This window comes from Oncorhynchus kisutch, linkage group LG13, assembly GCF_002021735.2.
Source record: "Oncorhynchus kisutch isolate 150728-3 linkage group LG13, Okis_V2, whole genome shotgun sequence".
NCBI classification, from domain to species: domain Eukaryota; kingdom Metazoa; phylum Chordata; class Actinopteri; order Salmoniformes; family Salmonidae; genus Oncorhynchus; species Oncorhynchus kisutch.
In genome coordinates this window covers 25703133-25723138 of record NC_034186.2, presented here as the reverse complement: position 1 = coordinate 25723138, position 20006 = coordinate 25703133, and the positions used below count along the sequence as shown (strand labels likewise).

The 20006-nt window shown below is 42.6% G+C and overlaps 1 protein-coding gene across 3 annotated transcripts in view; it reads right to left on the bottom strand.

Annotated features, from left to right (window-relative positions):
• Window positions 1–18929, bottom strand: part of fryl (furry homolog, like) — a 104289-nt gene extending 85360 nt beyond the window's left edge. The window contains exons 1-2 of one of the 3 annotated variants that reach the window (XM_031785846.1): window positions 18784–18929; window positions 9182–9255 (exon numbers count right to left, since the gene is read on the bottom strand). The gene's annotated coding sequence lies outside the window, so the exon portion shown is untranslated. Of the gene's footprint in view, window positions 1–9181; window positions 9256–18650 lie in introns of all 3 variants that reach the window. The other 2 variants (XM_031785848.1, XM_031785845.1) reach the window with 2 other exon arrangements.
• Between the last annotated feature and the right edge of the window lie 1077 nt (window positions 18930–20006).

The window sequence follows — 20006 nt, the reverse complement described above, 5'->3', positions numbered from 1 at the left end:
ACAGAGAAGTAATATCAGTCTGTCATATCCACCTACAGTGAATATTCAGAATGGGAGAATCTTCTTTCGCAGTCTGAAGCAGTACCTGTCTGCCCACAGAGGGAGAAAGTAAAGACATTGCACTCTTCCCCAGCAGTGATGTAATCAGGAGTGGGCGAAGCCAGGCAGGTCAAGTGCCAGGCACTTTCAGGGGCGGGACCAGAACATGTTTCATAGGAGAAAACGCACGCCTGGGCCCCCAGCCAATTAAAACCGAGACGACACCGACCCACCCTGCCTGGGTTTACCTCTCTTAGAAGAGCATGAGCATAGTGAGAGAGAAGGAAGAGAGAAGGTGAACGAAGGTGAAAGTTTAAGGGGTGACTCTACCCTCCGGCCCGGCCCGTCTGTGTATAAAGATAACCCTTATCGCCCAGGGAACTGTGTCATATGGTACCAGATAGATACACTCTCGCACTCCAATTACCCGTCAAACCCCCTCCCTCCCTCAACACCTTCACTGAGTTATTTTGTATGATGTAGTAAATCTCTGAGATGTAGAGTGAATGATGTGCCAGACAGGGTGATATTACTGTGCTTTGCTTGGCTGCTCAGCTTGTACCTGAATGAACAAACTCCTCTAAAAACAGAACCTCCGCTCTCAAGCTGAGAGAACACACACCAACGTAGGCAGTATAGGCTACTAAATATGCATGTGAACATACATCCAACATAAAAACAAAGCTATATTTGCACTCAATACAAAATGGCCTTAACATGAGTTATGAGGTCCATTTAGAGAGCATTTACAAAGAAAAGCCATGTTCTGCTGATTCATCATCACCATACATATGGTGAGTGCTTTAGTTTAGCCAACAGTGTGAATCGATATGACGGAACCACTCCCTCTGAGTGCCCTCTACAAACCTGATGAGAACAGCTAACAACTTTAACGGAACAAAGATACCTTCATCATAGAATCAGAATTCCTCTGTTCTGAGAGCTGTGCAGTAGACCGGTACAGAGCCTACTGGTGGAGGTTAACCGAGGACAGCTGTATGTGTGTACAGTAGGCTCTGGGAGGGAGGAGCCTTTGGTTTAGAGTTCTGGCACAGTAGGAAGTAAAGATGACCTGCAACTCCCCTTACTTTCACCAGCAGAACTGGATCAGGGACTGATATTACGCAAACAAATATATGCCACCAAATTGATGCAAACCATATCCAATTTAAAAACACTACAGTTTAGCCACAGTATGTGTGTGTGTCCAACAGAAATCTCACTCTTAGAGAAAGTGCTCGTACCCTTTGCTGCAGCATGTGAACATGTCAGCGAGATGATGAAATGTTTCAGTGCCACCCCAGTGTACAGCACATGGTGAGAGAGGCAAGAGACTATAAAAACCTAAACAAACCTCAGTCAAAACACTTTGTACCATGCATATATTTCTTCCATTTTGGTTTTCAATTACATTCAGTATTAAATAACTCATTTGTCCGTGTAAGCATAAATCAGCAGTGTGGCATGGACACAGAAAAATAAAAGACAGGGCAGGTGTGGCCTGTACTTTGTTTGCAGTCTGTTGCAGCAGCCCTGCCCTCTAGAGGCCAGCCTGCAGACTGCACTGCCAGCACAAAGAGCACTGATCAGAGGTGATGAAGATGCCTTTTTGTGGAATGTATCCCTCTCAAGGCCCCGTCTATTCCCTTTAAGAGCAACCCCTGCATGGTGAGTGGAAACATGCTGAAATCACAAATACCTGGACTTCACAATATCTATGTTGCATTGGTGTGACTAGGGGTCATGTAAAATAGTGTTCTATTGATTTCAGTCCAACCAAGTGATTTGTTCACAGAATAATTTAACTCTCAATCCCCACCAAAAACTGGTGGCCCAGCCAAAGGGAGTCATGGATTATAGGGATAATTGTTTTTATTATTGTTGTACTAATCTAGACAATACTATATCACCAAAGCAGATACAGTGCCATGCTCCACATTGTTGTTACAACCGGAATTCAGAATGGATTTAATTGACACCTTCTTCCCTCCCATGGTCGTGACCGCTCGAGCCTGTGGATTTCTGAACATAACGCGCCAACCAAATGGAGGTATTTTGGATAAAAAAATATATATAATCGATAATATATCAACCGCAAATGTCTTTCACAGTAGGAGAGGGGAAAACAATGGCTGTCCAAATTCTGTTGCGCGAGCAAAACTCGTGTGACCACTTGACGCGATGCTTTCGTTCTTGCTCATTTTTCAAAATAAAAGCCTGTCTGAAGACTGTTGACACCTTGAGGAAGCGATAGGAAAATGAATCTGGTTCATATCCCTTTAAATCCAGCAAAGGGAGGCTATGGAACATGGAGTTTTCAAAATAGAAGCCACTTCCTGTTTTGATTTTCCTCAGGGTTTCGCCTGCAATATCAGTTGTTATACACAGACAATATTTTGACATTTTTGGAAACTTTAGAGTTTTCTATCCAATACTAATAATAATATGCATATATTAGCAACTGAGACTGAGGAGCTGGCCGTTTACAATAGGCACCTTTTCATCCAAGCTACTCAATACTGCCCCTGCAGCCATAAAAAGTTAACAGCAGTGGTTCGCGCTTTCAGTTTTGCTTGAATGTTGCCATCAATCCACAGTTTCTGGTTGGGGAATGTTTTAATAGACGCTGTGGATACAACATCACCGATGCACTTGCTAATAAACTCGCTCAACGAATCAGCGTATTCATCAATATTGTTGTTCGACGCTATGCGGAACATATCCCAGTCCATGTGATCGAAACAATCTTGAAGCGTGGAATCCGATTGGTCAAACCAGCGTTGAACAGACCTGAGCGCGGGTGCTTCCTGTTTTAGGTCCTGTCTATAGGCTGGAAACAAAAAAATGGAGTCGTGGTTAGCTTTTCCGAAAGGAGGGATGGGGGAGGGCCTTAAATGCGTCGCGGAAATAAGAATATCAATGATCTAGGGTTTTGCCAGCCCGGGTCGCGCAATCGATTTGCTGATAGAATTTAGGGAGCCTTGTTTTCAGATTAGCCTTATTATAATCCCCAGCTACAATAAATGCAGCCTCAGGATGTGGTTTCCAGTTTACAGAGTCAAATTAAAGTTCTTTCAGGGACGTCGATGTGTCTGCTTGGGGGGAAACATACACGACTGTGATTATGATCGAAAAGAACTCTTGGTAGAAAATGCGGTCGACATTTGATTGTGAGGAATTCTAAGTCAGGTGAACAGAAGGACTTGAGTTCCTGTATGTTGTTATGATCACACCACGTCTCGTTAATCATAAGGCATACAGCCCCGTCCTTCTTACCAGAGATGCTTGTTTCTGTCGGCGCGTTGCGTGAAGAAACCAGGTGGCTGTACAGACTCCGATAGAGTGTCTCGAGTGAGCCATGTTTCCGTGAAACAAAGAACATTACAGTCTCTGATGTCTCCCTGGAAGGCAAATCGTGCTCAGATTTCGTCTACCTTGTTGTCAAGAGACTGGACATTGGCGAGTAGTATGTGTCCGTCTACGGAGCCTGACCAGAAGACCGCTCCGTCTGCCCCTTCTGCGGCGTGGTTGATTTGGGTCGCTGGCTGGGATCCGAGCCATTGTCCTGGGTGGTGGGCCAAACAGGATCCACTTTGGGAAAGTCGTATTCCTGGTCATAATGTTGGTGAGTTGGACATTGCTCTTATATCTAATAGTTACTCCCGACTTTATATATTAAAACCTCAATTTCCTGGGGTAACAATGTTAGAAATAACACATAAAATAACAAAATACCTGCATAGTTTCCTAGCGAGGCAGCCATCTCTATCGGCACCGCAAGTTAAATATGGGTAAATCTCTAAGAGCTTTGCACACCTGGATTGTACAATATTTGCACATTCTTTTTAATATTCTTCAAGCTCGGTCAAGTTGATTGTTAATCATTGCTAGACAGCCATTTTTAAGTCTTACCATAGATTTCCAAGCAGATACAAGTCAAAACTGTAACTAGGCCAATTTGTATTTTTTTATACGCCTCAAGAAGCATAAACTAAGTCTGTTTTTACATCCATTGAGATTGACAATGGCTTCTTAATGTAACCGATTTGTAAAATATTTTCATAACCAGAGGGCGAAAAAAAAGAGTCTGCAGCTGTGTGTCTGTCTGGAGCTCATTGGCGTGGGAAACTGAGGGCCAAGAATATTTCATACGAATGTTGCAAGTTTACTAGCACGACCGGGCTTGACCAAAGTCAATAGTTGATACAATGCAAGTTCCTTGCAGACAGGTCATGCATAGCCAATGTGATTTACAGGATTTTAAAACGTTTTTTTTATTTTTTAAATCAGGATCTTTTCTACCTGCAATGATTTTATTTGTTGGTTTATGTAGCCTATTTTTACATATTGGCAATAGAAGTTACTTTGTGGGGTAAAAAAGTATTTAGTCAGCCACCAATTGTGCAAATTCACCCACTTAAAGATGAGAGAGGCCTGTAATTTTCATCATAGGTACACTTAAACTATGACAGACAAAATGAGAAGGAAAAAAAATCCAGAAAATCACATTGTAGGATTTTTAATTAATTAATTTGCAAATTATGGTTGAAAATAAGTATTTGGTCACCTACAAACAAGCAAGATTTCTGGCTCTCACAGACCTGTAACTTCTTCTTTAAGAGGCTCCTCTGTCCTCCACTCGTTACCTGTATTAATGGCACCTGTTTGAACTTGTTATCAGTATAAAAGACACCTGTCCACAACCTCAAACAGTCACACTCCAAACTCCACTATGGCCAAGACCAAAGAGCTGTCAAAGGACACCAGAAACAAAATTGTAGACCTGCACCAGGCTGGGAAGACTGAATATGCAATAGGTAAGCAGCTTGGTTTGAAGAAATCAACTGTGGGAGCAATTATTAGGAAATGGAAGACATACAAGACCACTGATAATCTCCCTCGATCTGGGGCTCCACGCAAGATCTCACCCCGTGGGGTCAAAATGATCACAAGAACGGTGAGCAAAACTGCTAGAACAACATGGGGTAACCTAGTGAATGACCTGCAGAGAGCTGGGACCAAAGTAACAAAGCCTACTATCAGTAACACACTACGCCGCCAGGGACTCAAATCCTGCAGTGCCAGACGTGTCCCCCTGCTTAAGCAAGTACATGTCCAGGCCCGTCTGAAGTTTGCTAGAGAGCATTTGGATGATCCAGAAGAAGATTGGGAGAATGTCATATGGTCAGATGAAACTAAAATATAACTTTTTGGTAAAAACTCAACTCGTCGTGTTTGGAGGACAAAGAATGCTGAGTTGCATCCAAAGAACACCATACCTACTGTGAAGCATGGGGGTGGAAACATCATGCTTTGGGGATGTTTTTCTGCAAAGGGACCAGGACGACAGATCCGTCTAAAAGGAAAGAATGAATGGGGCCATGTATCATGAGATTTTGAGTGAAAACCTCCTTCCATCAGCAAGGGCATTGAAGATGAAACGTGGCTGTGTCTTTCAGCATGACAATGATCCCAAACACACCGCCCGGGCAACGAAGGAGTGGCTTCGTAAGAAGCATTTCAAGGTCCTGGAGTGGCCTAGCCAGTCTCCAGATCTCAACCCCATAGAACATCTTTAGAGGGAGTTGAAAGTCCGTGTTGCCCAGCAACAGCCCCAAAACATCACTGCTCTAGAGGAGATATGCATGGAGGAATGGGCCAAAATACCAGCAATAGTGTGTGAAAACCTTGTGAATACTTACAGAAAACGTTTGACCTCAGTTATATACCCTTTGTTGGCAATGACAAAGTATTGAGAAACTTTTGTTATTGACCAAATACTTATTTTCCACCATCATTTGCAAATAAATTCATAAAAAAATCCTACAATATGGTTTTTCTGGATTTTTTCTCCTAATTTTGTCTGTCATAGTTGAAGTGTACCTATGAGGAAAATTACAGGCCTCATCTTTTTAAGTGGGAGAACTTGCACAATTGGTGGCTGACTAAACTTTTTTGCCCCACTGTATATTTCATTTTCATTCAGATAGAATTTTGATCAACTACATTGAGATATGAAGACTATTATAAATGAAATGAAAAACTGTTCCATGAAAATCATAGCTGGCACGCAGATCAGCAGATATGGTACGATAACTTGGTACTCCAATTAAAATAGGGTTTATTTTTCTGGTTAGGCTGTGTAACCCGGTTGTCGCACTGCTTTGCTTTATCTTGGCCAGGTCGCAGTTGTAAATGAGAACTTGTTCTCAAGTGGCCTACCTGGTAAATAGTTAGTAATTTGTGTGTTCATTTTTAATCGCAGTGCTTAAAGCATCAGACAAGCTCAGCCTACATATAGTTGAGAGAAAGAGAGCGAGAGAGAATGTTATGTAGGGAGAGAGAAAGAGAGAAATAAGAGAGAAAGAAAGAGAGAAAGAAGAGAGAGAAGAGAGAGAAGAGAGAAAGAAAGAGAGAAAGAAGAGAGAAAGAAAGAGAGAAAGAAGAGAGAAAGAAGAGAGAAAGAAGAGAGAAAGAAGAGAGAAAGAAAGAGAGAAAGAAAGAGAAAGAAAGAGAAAGAAGAGAGAAAGGAGAGAAGAGAGAAAAGAGAGAAAAGGAAGCAAGAGAGAAGGGAGAGAAACAGAGAGAGAATGAGAGAGAAAGAGAAAGAGAGACGAAGAGAGAGAAAGAGAGAGAGGATAGAGAGAGGAGAAGAGAAAAGAGAGAGAAAGAGAGAGAGAAAGAGAAAGAGAGAAGAGGAAGAGAAGGAGAGAGAAGAAGAGAGAGAAAGAGAAAGAGAGAGAAAAGAAGAGAGAAGAGAGAGAGAAAGAGAGAGAGAGAGAGAAAGAAACAGAGAGACCACTGAGTGAACAGTGAGCACAGTTACACAAACACAAATATTAGATTATTGTGGATAGTCAGGTTAATATAAATAGTTTGTTTGAAATATTTACATGCTTTCAAGAAGAAGGATTTCCATGATAATCCTGTTTCCATGGGCACATCTGAAATCAGGCTAGTGGTGGGACTTTTGATAAATGCAGAATCAGCAATCAAAATCTACCACAGTGACCATGTTAATTTTCATACCAACTGTATAAAGTTTGTTTGCAAAAAATAAGTTTCTCTCAGCTCACTTCACTGGCGCATAAGAAAGTGAGGCTTACGCTCCCAGTGCTGGCGCATAAGAAAGTGAGGCTTGCGCTCCCAGTGCTGGCGCATAAGAAAGTGAGGCTTGCGCTCCCAGTGCTGGCGCATAAGAAAGTGAGGCTTGCGCTCCCAGTGCTGGCGCATAAGAAAGTGAGGCTTGCGCTCCCAGTGCTGGCGCATGTGAAGATCAAATACAGCGCTGGAACACAGGTTAAACACTTTCCTATTCATTTAAAAAAGACTACTTAGAGAACCAGGTGTTTCAATCAGCGTAGGCTCACTTCGATTATGACCTTACACCGATTAAGATATGTAGAGTGAGGTGTTAACATGACTAATGCCATAATCAGTTTAACATCAAATTATTAGTGTGCATGTAAACATACTCCGTGAGATGGTCATCACTGGACCAGGGCAGTGCAATGGCCAGTGGAGGCGGCTGTGGTCCGGAAGGGGCCAGGTCACTGGTGCCGCCCCGTTAGAAAAACAGCCTAGCGCAGGAGGCCCAGATCCCAATCAGCCCAGGAATGTGGAAGAGGAAGCTCAGGGAACAATGCACTCTGGGTACCGCCCCGACGCTGCTCTGGCCCTGTTCTGTTCTCACGCCCCAGAAAAAAGGAAAACTGCCAGAGCCGGGACAAAGAGGCAACGTTCAGACTGAACAGCGACCAAACAGTTACACTTGCAGACAGACACGAGGTCAGTCACTGAGTGGAGTCCTGATGGGGACCCTCCTGTTGTGTGTGAGTGAAGCTGTGCTCCCACGTGACAGAAACCCAGCCAGCTAGTCCACCTGAACTCATCTCAAACAGACAGAGTAGGTCTGGATAAGGACAGAGGCTGTACGCCCTCCCGTGGTCTGGACAAACACTACATGGGTTTAGAAAGGATGTTAGAGCGTTGCGCAGTCAGAAAACATTGTCTGACATCGGACAGGACACACCGTATTTGACTGTGTCAGCAGTGCATCCCCTCCCACAACTGCAGAATTTTTCCAATGCCCTTGGCCTTGCCCCTTCACCTGTCTAGCATAGACCCCCTTCAGTTTTTCACAGGTTTGAAAGGACTATGGAGCTTCCTTTCACCCATAATTGCCTCCAAATCTTTCATATCCCTGAACACAGAAGGGGTCATTGAACTCTTGCAGTCGCCATATTGATAAACAGAGCTCTGCCTCCCCTGATTGACAGTTGTGTGGTCCACCCACAGGCAACATTGTTGTCATGGCTGGGGAATGTGAGAACGTGACCTAACCCCCGGGTCCCAATCACACACTGTTCGGTCTTGGCCAATCCCCACTCAGAACTGACAAGAGGGCTTCAATTACCAGCTAGAGGCCAGAGTATACAGCCCTCTAAAACTGGTAGATCCATGTGAAAAGAACAAAATTACTCCATTTCAGCTCTGCTACATTATGTTGCTGCTTGCTCAAGAACCACTGAAAGAGTGCAATCTAGGTCAAAATTATTTTATTGATATGCTGCAGAAACCAATGTTCCTCTCTGTCCTGCAGAAACATGCCCGTGCAGATCTTGCAGTGTGTTTCCATTGCCATCAGACAGACAATGCACACTTAGCCTGAAAGGCCCCTTTCAACAAGTTTCACTGATCTATCAAACAGAGAAACATAATATACACACAACAAAGGAAAATGATAGAAACAAAGAACATAATTTCTTTCTTTGTGTGGTCTATCTAATGTGGTGAAGTGCATCCGTGTCAGACTGAGAAGAAACCGTTCTCATTTCACACAGCTGACAGACAACACCTAGCTAGCTCACAGACTATAGTCTAGACCACCCCAGTGAGGTTGACAAGGAACTCTCAGGAAGAACTCAAAATGGCTGCCAAACAAAGAGCCTGAAAAAAAAAATGAAATAGACCTTTATGCCAGTTCCCAATACAGGCTACAGTATTACAGATGCCAGAGGATTAAAAATCAGCCATAATATTCTTTCCTAGTTCCCACACTGCTTAGCACAGAGCTCCTGTAACAGTTATTTAACCAAACCAGTGAGAACAGCTCCTCATAAGCCAGTGTGACGTTACGTACCTTAAAGCCATAGAGCAGAGGCTCTACTCGGGCAGTCAAGAAGGAGAGGTCCCACGACTTCAGTGCACAAGAATCTGAAACACAAATCATTCCATTAGTTACCACACCAGTCAATCAAATCGTGCACTTACAGAGGAAGCATCCCATCATCTCCTATCAGGGCCTAGTCCCTACCATAGTCCCCATCCCAGTGGGAGTGGGGTAACCTTTCAGGGACAGTAGGGCATAGGGCCTCCCAGTAACAGTCAAGCTCCACAGGTCAGGATACTGCCAGTGCCCGGGTCGAGCCAGTGCGGTGCTATGCTGGGTCAGTCAATGGCAGAGCCAGGAATAGAACCTCCTCCTGAGTATTGAGCAGAGCAGTAATCTGAAGATTACCCACTCCATCCAAGAGGCAGTTACATAAAAGTGATCAGAGTCATCACAACACAGTACTAACACAGTTTCCTTCCAGCAATCATAAAAGCTGAAGTGAGTGAGCTCACATTAAAGCACCAGCCCACCTCATATAGGCTGCCTCTGTAGTCACACTGTTGCCACCTGTGTCATGTACCCCAGGGTAAAAAGTAAGTTGTACACTCTGTGCAGTGTAAAGTGAAACTACAAATACCAGAATACATAAGGCCATCAAACAAACTGTCATAAAAAAAATGGCAAAAAAAAGATGGAATAAGCCACTGGAATAACAGCAGGAAACCGTGACACAGACAAATCAGGATAGCAGAAAAGGGCTGGACATAGTAGCCATCTCAGTGTAAAATATACAGTATCATGAGAAGATGAGCAGACCAATGAGTCACCGACCAAACACATACCAGCCAGTCAGAAAGAGAGAGCGAAAACTCTCCTCTCGGCAGAACAGAGGACAGAGTGTGAGAACAGGTCAGCACAGACATTCAATGGAAACAGTTGGAACACCCGTTACGCCACAAAACCTCAGCAGTATTCGACAGGCAGCAATACAAACACGCCCGCGCACACACACAGTTACACACGCATAGTGGAATGATGCCCCTTTCTGACAGATAACTGCTTCACACACATACTTGTGAATAACATATCTAACTTCCTGTTACAACAGAAACAAAATGTGTGACCAGACAAACAAGTGGAGCTGAAAACAAGCCCACGAGGGCCCATTTGACCTCCTAGACTTGAGGCTGTATAGCAACACAGCCAGCCAGCCACAGACTAAGCTCCCACTCTATATATAGACCCACAAGCAGCGTAAGTACAGAGTTAGTCATGCATTTCACAGGTAAGGAAATAATGACCATGGACATTTACGGAACTACACACGAGTTGTGAGTTGTGCTTAAAATGGTGAACACGCTTTCATGGGTTGAGTAAGAAGCCTGAACAAAGCCCAACACAGTCAGCTGTACCAACCTGAAACACAAACACCACAGGGTTTTCTAGGTCAGACAGGATGCTGATGGATAGCAGGTGGATAGAAGGTACTGTAACATCCCGAATTCAGTTAATGTCAAGACACCAGAATTTTTACTTCGATAGAGATACCAGGTTTAGTATCGCGATACTCAATACCAAAACCGTACAAAAGGTTAAAAACAAAATATTAAAAAGGATTTAAATTAGCCAGTCACAGAATGGCACTTGATCCAGACAGATAAGCAAATCTACTGCCCTGTTCAAGTGTTACATTTGACATTTTTCAGAGACATCCATGTATGCATTAATGAATCAATTACCAAACTATATAAACATAAGGGTAATACTTTATTTGAATGGTCAATCCATTGATAAACTGGGTAAATCAAAGCTTCTTCACAATACAGGTGAATGCATATGTAAAAGGAGTGTGTGCATGCTAGTGGCCTTCACGGATCCACCTGGACCCACATGCCGAGACCGAATCCAGCACCCAAGCAAGCGGGTCCGAATTAGAGGTCGACCAATTATGATTTTCCAACGCCGATACCGATTATTGGAGGACCAAAAAAGCCTATACCGGTTAAAATCGGACAATTTTTTAAAAATGTATTTGTAATAATGACAATTACAACAATACTGAATGAACACTTATTTTAACTTAATATAATACATAAATAAAATCAATTTAGCCTCAAATAAATAATGAAACATGTTCCATTTGGTTTAAATAATGCAAAAACAAAGTGTTGAAGAAAGTAAAAGTGCAATATGTGCTATGTAAGTAAGCTAACATTTTAGTTCCTTGCTCAGAACATGAGAAAGCTGGTGGTTCCTTTTAACATGAGTCTTCAATAATTCCCAGGTAAGAAGTTTTAGGTTGTAGTTATTATAGGAATTATAGGACTATTTCCCTCTATACTATTTGTATTTCATTAACCTTTGACTATTGGATGTTCTTATAGGCACTTTAGTATTGCCAGTGTAACAGTATAGCTTCCGTCCCTCTCCTCGCTCCAACCTGGGCTCGAACCAGCAACACAACTACGACAGCCACCATCGAATCAGCGTTAGCCATGCAGAGCAAAGGGAACAACTACAAGAAGGCTCAAAGCGAGTGACGTTTGAAACACTATTAGCGCGCGCTAACTAGCTAGCCATTTCACTTCGGTTACACCAGCCTCATCTCAGGAGTTGATAGGTTTGAAGTCATAAACAGCGCAATGCTTGACCCACAACGAAGAGCTGCTGGCAAAACGCACGAAAGTGCTGTTTGGAATGAATGTTTACGCGCCTGCTTCTGCCTACAACGGCTCAAGTCAGATACTTGTATGTTCAGTCAGATTATATGCAACGCAGGACACGCTATATAATATCTAGTAATATCATCAACCATTTGTAGTTAACTAGTGATTATGATTGATTGTTTTTTATAAGATAAGTTTAATGCTAGCTTGCAACTTATCTTGGCTTTACTGCATTCGCGTAACAGGCAGTCTCCTTGTGGAGTGCAACGAGAGAGAGGCCGGTCGTTATTGCGTTGCACTAGTTAACTGTAGGTTGCAAGATTGGATCCCCCGAGCTGACAAGGTGAAAATCTGTTGTTCTGCCCCTGAACTAGGCAGTTAACCCATTGTTCCTAGGCCGTCATTGAAAATAAGAATGTCTTCTTAACTGACTTGCCTAGTTAAATAAAAGGTTAATTAAAAAAATATATATTAATCAAATCGGCACCCAAAAATAGCGATTTCCGATTGTTATGAAAACTTGAAATCGGCCATTCCAATTAAAATCGGTCGACCTCTAATCCAAATCCAGAATTCTAAATAATGTCACAGATCTGGGTTGGATTTGATCAAATTAGACACACCCGTGACAATCATAACTGTCTTGTCCAGAAGCCTGTGCATTTCCGAACGCGACTACTGCAGTAGAGAAAGAGAGAGAAATTGTATAATTTATGCTGCTGCAGTCTTGCTTTTCACAAGAGTAGAGCGTGGCGTGTTTAGCTTGCTGTTGGCCAATCATAAGTCATCAAAGCGGCAATAGGCTACAGTCATAGAGCCTCGCTCCGTGTGTGTCAAAAGTTAGGCGATATCTAATCAATGGAAGATGGAATTAAATTGACAATTAAAAGAAGGATAGGCTATAATATCCAACATGTAGGCTCCTACTAAATATATTCTGGAGTTATTTGTAATTGTAGTATCACAAACCGCACACACTGCCGCCTCAGTTAGCTAATGTTCGCTAGCTTACCAAACTTTTCGTACAGGTTTGATGCAGTCCAAGACAGACATTACGTAATCATATTTGATGATAAATATTCTAGCTATGGCAGCTCACTCACTCAGTACGGCCCCTCACTAGCCTGCTAGAGCGGCACATTTGTCCCTCGCGCTTTATCACCTCTGGTTAATAAAGTAGCTTAAAAACACATTTTCTGCTGCTTTCCTCCATCAGATCGGACCTGGAACCGACCAGGTTAATACGGAACGGGTATGGAACAAATATTTATGCTCGGGTCAGGGTGGGAAATCCCCAGGTCCATTTTGGAGCGGAGCCAACTTTCTGGACCCGTGAAGACCTCTAGAGCATGCATTGATTTATTGAGCTTGTTTTAGATGGTTTCTTGGGGCTACAGATGACAAACGATCCATTTCCATCTCATTTGGAACTTATTTTATTGTACTGATCAACAACATTTGCATAGAAGCTAATTTTATAAAAGTGCACGACGTCTCTTTAACCAATAATGATGTCATTCACAAGGCAAGAGACGGGCGGCCTGTTGGAGCCCTATTCAAAGCAAATAAATGTTTATTTGTCACATGCGCCAAATACAACAGGTGTAGTAGACCTTTCAGTGAAATGCTTACTTACAAGCCCTTAACTCTATTTCTTAAACTGCATTGTTAAGAAAATCTTATTAAAAAAGTAAAGCAAAAATCAAATCAAAAAGTAAAACAAATGAACAATAAAGCAGTAGCAGCGAGAACAGTTTATGACTTGGGTGACTGGAGTCTTTGACCATTTTATTTTACCTTCCTCTGACAGCACCTAGTATATAGAGGTCCTGGATGGCAGGAAGCTTGGCCATAAGCTGTACTGGGCCATAAGAACTACCCTCTGTAGCGCCTTACGGTCGGATGCCGAGCAGTTGACATACCAGGCTTTGAGGCAACCGGTCAGGATGCTCTCGATATTGCATCTGTAGAACTTTTTGAGGCTCTGGGGACCGATGCCAAATATTTTCAGTTTCCTGAGGGGGAAAAGATGTCGTGCCCTCTTCACAACTATCTTGGTGTGTTTGGACCATAATAGTTCGTTGGTGATGTGGACACCAAGGAACTTGAAACTCTTGACCTGCTCCACTACAGCCCTGTCGATGTGAATGGGGGCGTGTTCGGCCCACCTTTTAATGTAGTCCACGATAAGCTCCTTTGTCTTGTGCACATTGAGGGAAAGGTTAGCTTCGCTTTCATGGGCACAGGGACTATGGTGGTCTGCTTGAAACATGTACTGTTCACTACCGTTCAAAAGTTTGGGCTTTGGCTTTTCTTTCAAAAACAAGGACATTTTTTGTCCATTAAAATAACATCAAATTGATCAGAAATACATTGTAGACATTGGTTAATGTTATAAATTACTATTGTAGCTGGAAACAGCAGATTTTTTTATGGAATATCTACATAGGCGTACAGAGGCCCATTATCAGCAACCATCACTCCTGTGTTCCAATGGCACGTTGTGTTAGCTAATCCAAGTTTATCATTTAAAAAAAGGCTAACTGATCATTAGAAAACCATTTTGCAATTATGTTACCACAGCTGAAAACTGTTGTTCTGATTAAACACGCAATAAAACTGGCCTTCTTTAGACTAGTTGAGTATCTGGAGCATCAGCATTGTGGGTTCGATTACAGGCTCAAAATGGCCAGAAACAAAAGACCTTTCTTCTGAAACTTGTCAGTCTATTCTTGTTCTGAGAAATGAAGGCTATTCCAGTTTCTTGCCAAGAAACTGAAGATCTAGTATAACGCTGTGTACTACTCCCTTCAGAGAACAGTGCAAACTGTCTCTAACCAGAATAGAAATAATGGGAGGCCCAGGTGCACAACTGAGCAAGAGGGCAAGTACATTAGAGTGTCGAGTTTGAGAAATGGACGCCTCACAAGTCCTCAACTGGTAGCTTAATTAAACAGTACTCGCAAAACACCCGTCTCAACGTCAACAGTGAGTGATTGCCACAAAAAAATGGTGTTTCAGTAATATTTTTGATGAAGAAATTAACACTGGTTGATAGATTTTATCCGTGATACACATTCAACAGAAGTACCCGAACCGTTTTTCATGTTCGAGTATCGAATGTTTTGTGCAACACTAGATCTCAGCATTGGTGCACAGTCACAACTGGGACGAATAGGACAAAAAGGACGAAATAAGAACTAACTACATCTTGTTCACCAGCACTAAATGAAAGGCTTTTCTCCTGCGTAATCACAACCTTCGTATGGAGCAGAACACTAGATTCTCCTGACAGATAAGGCCTTCATGCAACTGCCCTAACAGGACCACTTGTTTGCATGTTTTAGAAAGATCTTCCTCACAACCAGTTTGATTTCTAAAGAGAGCTCATGTGAAACCTAGTACACAGCCCCTGAAAGCTCCAGTCCAAACACACAGGCACACTCTGTATGCGGTGAGAGAGGAACAGAGCTGGCTTTCCTTGGGCCGAAGACCGGGTGGTTTCTTTGGTGAAGTCAGTCCCAAACATCAATTATCCTGCTCCAAACCAGTTCTCCCTACCCAAAGCCAAAAATAATATGCCTCGGCAAGGCCCCATTATAGGCTATTTCTAGCTGAACTCAATTCACATTTGTGTATTACAGAACACTTTGAATGCATCCAAAGACAAAGGATTGCTCATTTTAGGATGACGATAACTAAAGGATGGGGGCTTGTCTGATGAACAGCTATTTATCCTCTTTTTAAAGTTGCTTAGCACCAGTACCTTTAAAATCAGAGTAACTTGCATGGCTTGCAGTTTAACATGTTCTTTATTTTTGCCACCGGATAATGACTGCAGCAGTTCAGGTTAATAATTTAGCACCAAGCAAACAGACACACCACCAAACTTTTCAGTTAGGTTTAGCAGATAATTTGGCAAGAGATCCAGTCTCACCATCACCAGGCAGGCAAAATAAGGCTGTCATTCAGTTGCTAATAGTGGATATTTCACACAGGAAATCCAGGGTTTCCTGTAAGTGCTCTTGATAAGGTAGTAGGTGAAATGTTGAGGTCGTAGATCAGCCAGATGCAGGTGTTACAGAGTCAACAACAAGCAAGGCAAGATAACGATATTTGTGCAGCCTTGAACTCCATGAAGGTAAACACTGGGAAGCCTCATTTGTTTTACCAGATGGCAGAGGTGCAAAAGAGTCAGTCAGTTGGTCAGTACAGGGACAAAGCAGTAAGAGAGGAAAGGGACAACAGTGTCAGTCTGATGGGACAGGAGAAACAGTGAGGCACCAGACTCATTAAGAGAAATGCTTGACTGCACAGCTCTTATCTGGCTCATATAAATCTAACAATCACACTATGCAGTTGGGGGGCGGCAGGGTAGCCTAGTGGTTAGAGTGTTGGACTAGTAACCGAAAGGTTGCAAGTTCGAATCCCCGAGCTGACAAGGTACAAATCTGTCGTTCTGCCCCTGAACAGGCAGTTAACCCACTGTTCCTAGGCCGTCATTGAAAATAAGAATTTGTTCTTAACTGACTTGCCTAGTAAAATAAAGGTAAATAAGAGTGACCAATGGCTCTCCTCTGGCTCATCCTGAGAAGAGACACATCCATGGTTTGACAGGGGAACCACTCAGAGACCAGCTCCATCCCTTCACTCAATGACATGAATGTCTTCCAGGATTAACCCAAAAACACACATTCCCCGGAATTATGCCCTGGGTAATCGCAGATAGATGCCCCTTTGCAATTTAGAAGGATTCCCTGCCATTCCTATGCCGAGGCCCAGTGGGTGCGTGCACATCTGTACAGCAATCAGAGGCTTATCCCTGAAGGGGGAGGTTGTGAGGATCAGTCAACCACACAGAGAGACATGTATGGGTTGGGGCAGAGAGGGGGTTCATCACTTTCTTAAATGTGACCACAACAAACCAGCCTCCTGTCCTGACCATGACAGTGATCTAACCAATTTTATTCAACAATTTTACATAAGATTTTACATTATCGTCATAATTTTATGTAAGATGTAGCCTCAGCACCATAGTCATCTAAATATTGCAATGATAAGCAAAACATGTTTTTTTTTAAAGCTGCTTTAATACTTTGACCCTTACATTGAACACTAGGATGTTACATGTTAACAGTGGAATGGTAAACATTGGCTGGCCTGGTGAATGACAATGTCACACTCAAATTCACCCTTTGCATCTGCCTGCTGGCCTCTGATGTAATTGAATATGTTTACGCAACAACACAAAAAGCACCAAAGTCCTTGGATCAAGTGGTTACTGATTATTCAGAGCATGTACACCAAGAGCATGTGTTCACCTAAATTGAAAAATGTAGGTGCAAAATGAAATTTAGGGGCACAATGAAAAAGATTTGAGGTAATACAGACAGAATCCTTTTTCTAGGTGCACTGGTGCTCCTAAATTAATTGCGAGTAAAATGGTCACACTGTAGAGCCCTGACCCATTTGGGAGTGACACACAGATTTTTCTCCAGATGAGAAGTGTATTGCAAAGGCCCCAGGGTCTGAAATTGTTCAGCTCTCTCCACCTCCTGGTTCATTGCAGACTGACCAGATTTCTCTCTGTGTTGCCATCTTACAGCTACAGAAAACAAGAACAAACAGCTATAGAAAACAAGAACAAACTCCTCATTGTGTGTCTATTCTCCCTTTGCTGTACAAACACACCAAAAGAGAGAGGCAATGGACAGGCTATTGCCAATATATTGTGATTGATCTTTACTGAGCAGTGTGTGTACTGCCACCGTTTTCACAGACGCTGTAAGGATGTGGCCTAATTTAAGAGGTGGACAAAAGCAGCTGCTAAACAGGACAAATGCAATTTGGCCTTTGCCGTAATTACACACAGAATAAATTGTGCCCAGGAGCAATCACAGAATGTTAGCTATTACAGTGCTGATTAACTTTAAATATAACGCCTACAGAACAGAGGTAGAGTGAGCAAACACCCAGCAATGATATTTGAGAATCCAATATTTTGGGGGAGATTTCCTTTCCTGGTTGTTGGGCTATATAGGTAATGGAGACAACTTTGGGGTACATTGGCATGACAAAGGCAACTAATGTCCGAGTAAGTAAGGTACAGCTGTATAATATACAAGTGTATATGGATATTTGCTGATTAACCGCACTCAGTAACGTTAGTTGTATCCTAGTATTAGACTACCTGCCAAGTTAGGTGTAAAGTCAAATCAAAGCAGGATCTTTGACCATGCTCTAACTTGCCTCGCCTGTGTGACTGCAGCTTGCCTCCTCAAAAACGAATAGCATGGTGACAGGAACACCTACGACGTAAATCAACGGATAGACACAGTGGCAAAACAAAAGACGCAAGGGGGGTTTTATCAAATTATTGGTACTGTACATGAGAAAACAACAGTTAGCGTGCTATGATTGCCATTGTGCTGTGTCTTCAATATCGCCAACGTCGTAGCTAGCAAGCGAGTTGGTCACGTTAGATAACTAACTAGCTAGCCAGCCTAGTTTCCTTTATTAATTGGCTGTCTAGCTAGAACTGGTTAATGTTAGCTAACTGACAACAACGGTAACATTCATTTGACTTCCTTCCTGTCCAGTATTTGAGTACTTCTGGGTTTGCCAAATCCTGACATGGTTAGCTAATAACACATAGCTAGCAAGACAGATATCTAACGTTACCCAACTATGCTAGCTAGTATCGAAGCAATTCCATAGCTTATCAATTTGTCCGAAACGGCAAACTGCTCGCTACGAAAAGCTAGGTCTGCTAACTTTAATAAATTTGCTATTTGGTAGGACCTTGTATTTCAAATCTCGGCCGAGCTTACCTTTTTTAAAGTACGCTTAGCTTGTTTGCTAGCAATCCAACTCCTCTGGCATGCTACAATTATAGCTTTTTCCAACAGTGTCAGTGAAACTTCGCTGGGATCGCAAATGAGATATTTCAGTATGTGTCCTCACCTTCCTTTCCCATCCGTTCTTTTTTTGGAACGCTCTTCTTTTAATTTTTAAAATATATTAACTCGTCTAATAGCAACTATCCCCGTTGACAGATTGGTAAACAATTTTGCGGTTTGTGTTGTCTGATATGAGCGTACCACTGTCAAAATGTTGGCAATATGCCCCGCCCTTTGCATTATATGATTGGTTCAAATTGTTTACACCTACATTGTATAAAATATTTTATTTGTTGTTCAGGCTCTGGCAATCTTACACCTCTGCATTGATTGGATGGCGTTCAGATGAATAGACTGGACGAGGTAAGGTGCTTTTCACATTGACAGGTTGATCACATATACAGTGTCCCGCTTCAATCACACCGACAGGGTTATTACGCAAAATGGAATGCAGCATCATCTGGATATGTGTGCAACAGAAGTTCAACATTCACCTTCTGCTACCATTTCTGTCAAGACATCTAAGCATACAGTTTGATGCATAAGATTGATAAATATTATGTATGCAACACACAGAAGGCACTGCAACTGCCTCTGCAATGCAATTGCGCAAGGCAAACGCAGCTTTCCATGAATGAAATGAATGCACTTCGGGTGTACCAAAATGCAATAACACTATCGGTGTGATCAAGACCCTCCCCCATCCCCCAAGCCCACCCAACCCCATCCGACCTTACCCTTTAGGACCTTTAATCATACGATTTTTGTAAAGGTCAAGAGGTGAAAATCAGATTTTTTTCAAAATGCAAGACTCTTTAAAAGCTTTGGTCACCGACTTGACAAATTATTTGCTCAAACGAGCCCAACTATTTCAATCTGGAGCAAGTGTTGGTCTTGAGGCTTTGTTGTGTCTGAACCGGGCGTGCTAGTTGTCAGAGCCGAGGGGTTGCACCGAGGGTCAGGATAAAGATGAGTCTGTGATGGTAGGAGTGACATTTTTGGAAAAAGTGGGCCCTTGCCTTTTGGCTTATCCATTTGTGGTTTCAGGGTGGTTGAAAACAGAGTTGGGTGTTGTGGAATCGGTGAAGGTAACCAAAAGTGGTCTTGTGATAATTGTTTGTGTTTCTGCTGATGAGAGGGTGCAGGCGCTGCACATTAAACAAATGGGGACAAGAGATGCGAGTTGCTTTGCACTCAAGAAAAGGGCACCATTGAAAGGAGTGATTACATGGTAGCGGTAAATGTGAAAGTTGACCAACAAAAGGGGAAGACTCCCAGTGTTTGTCA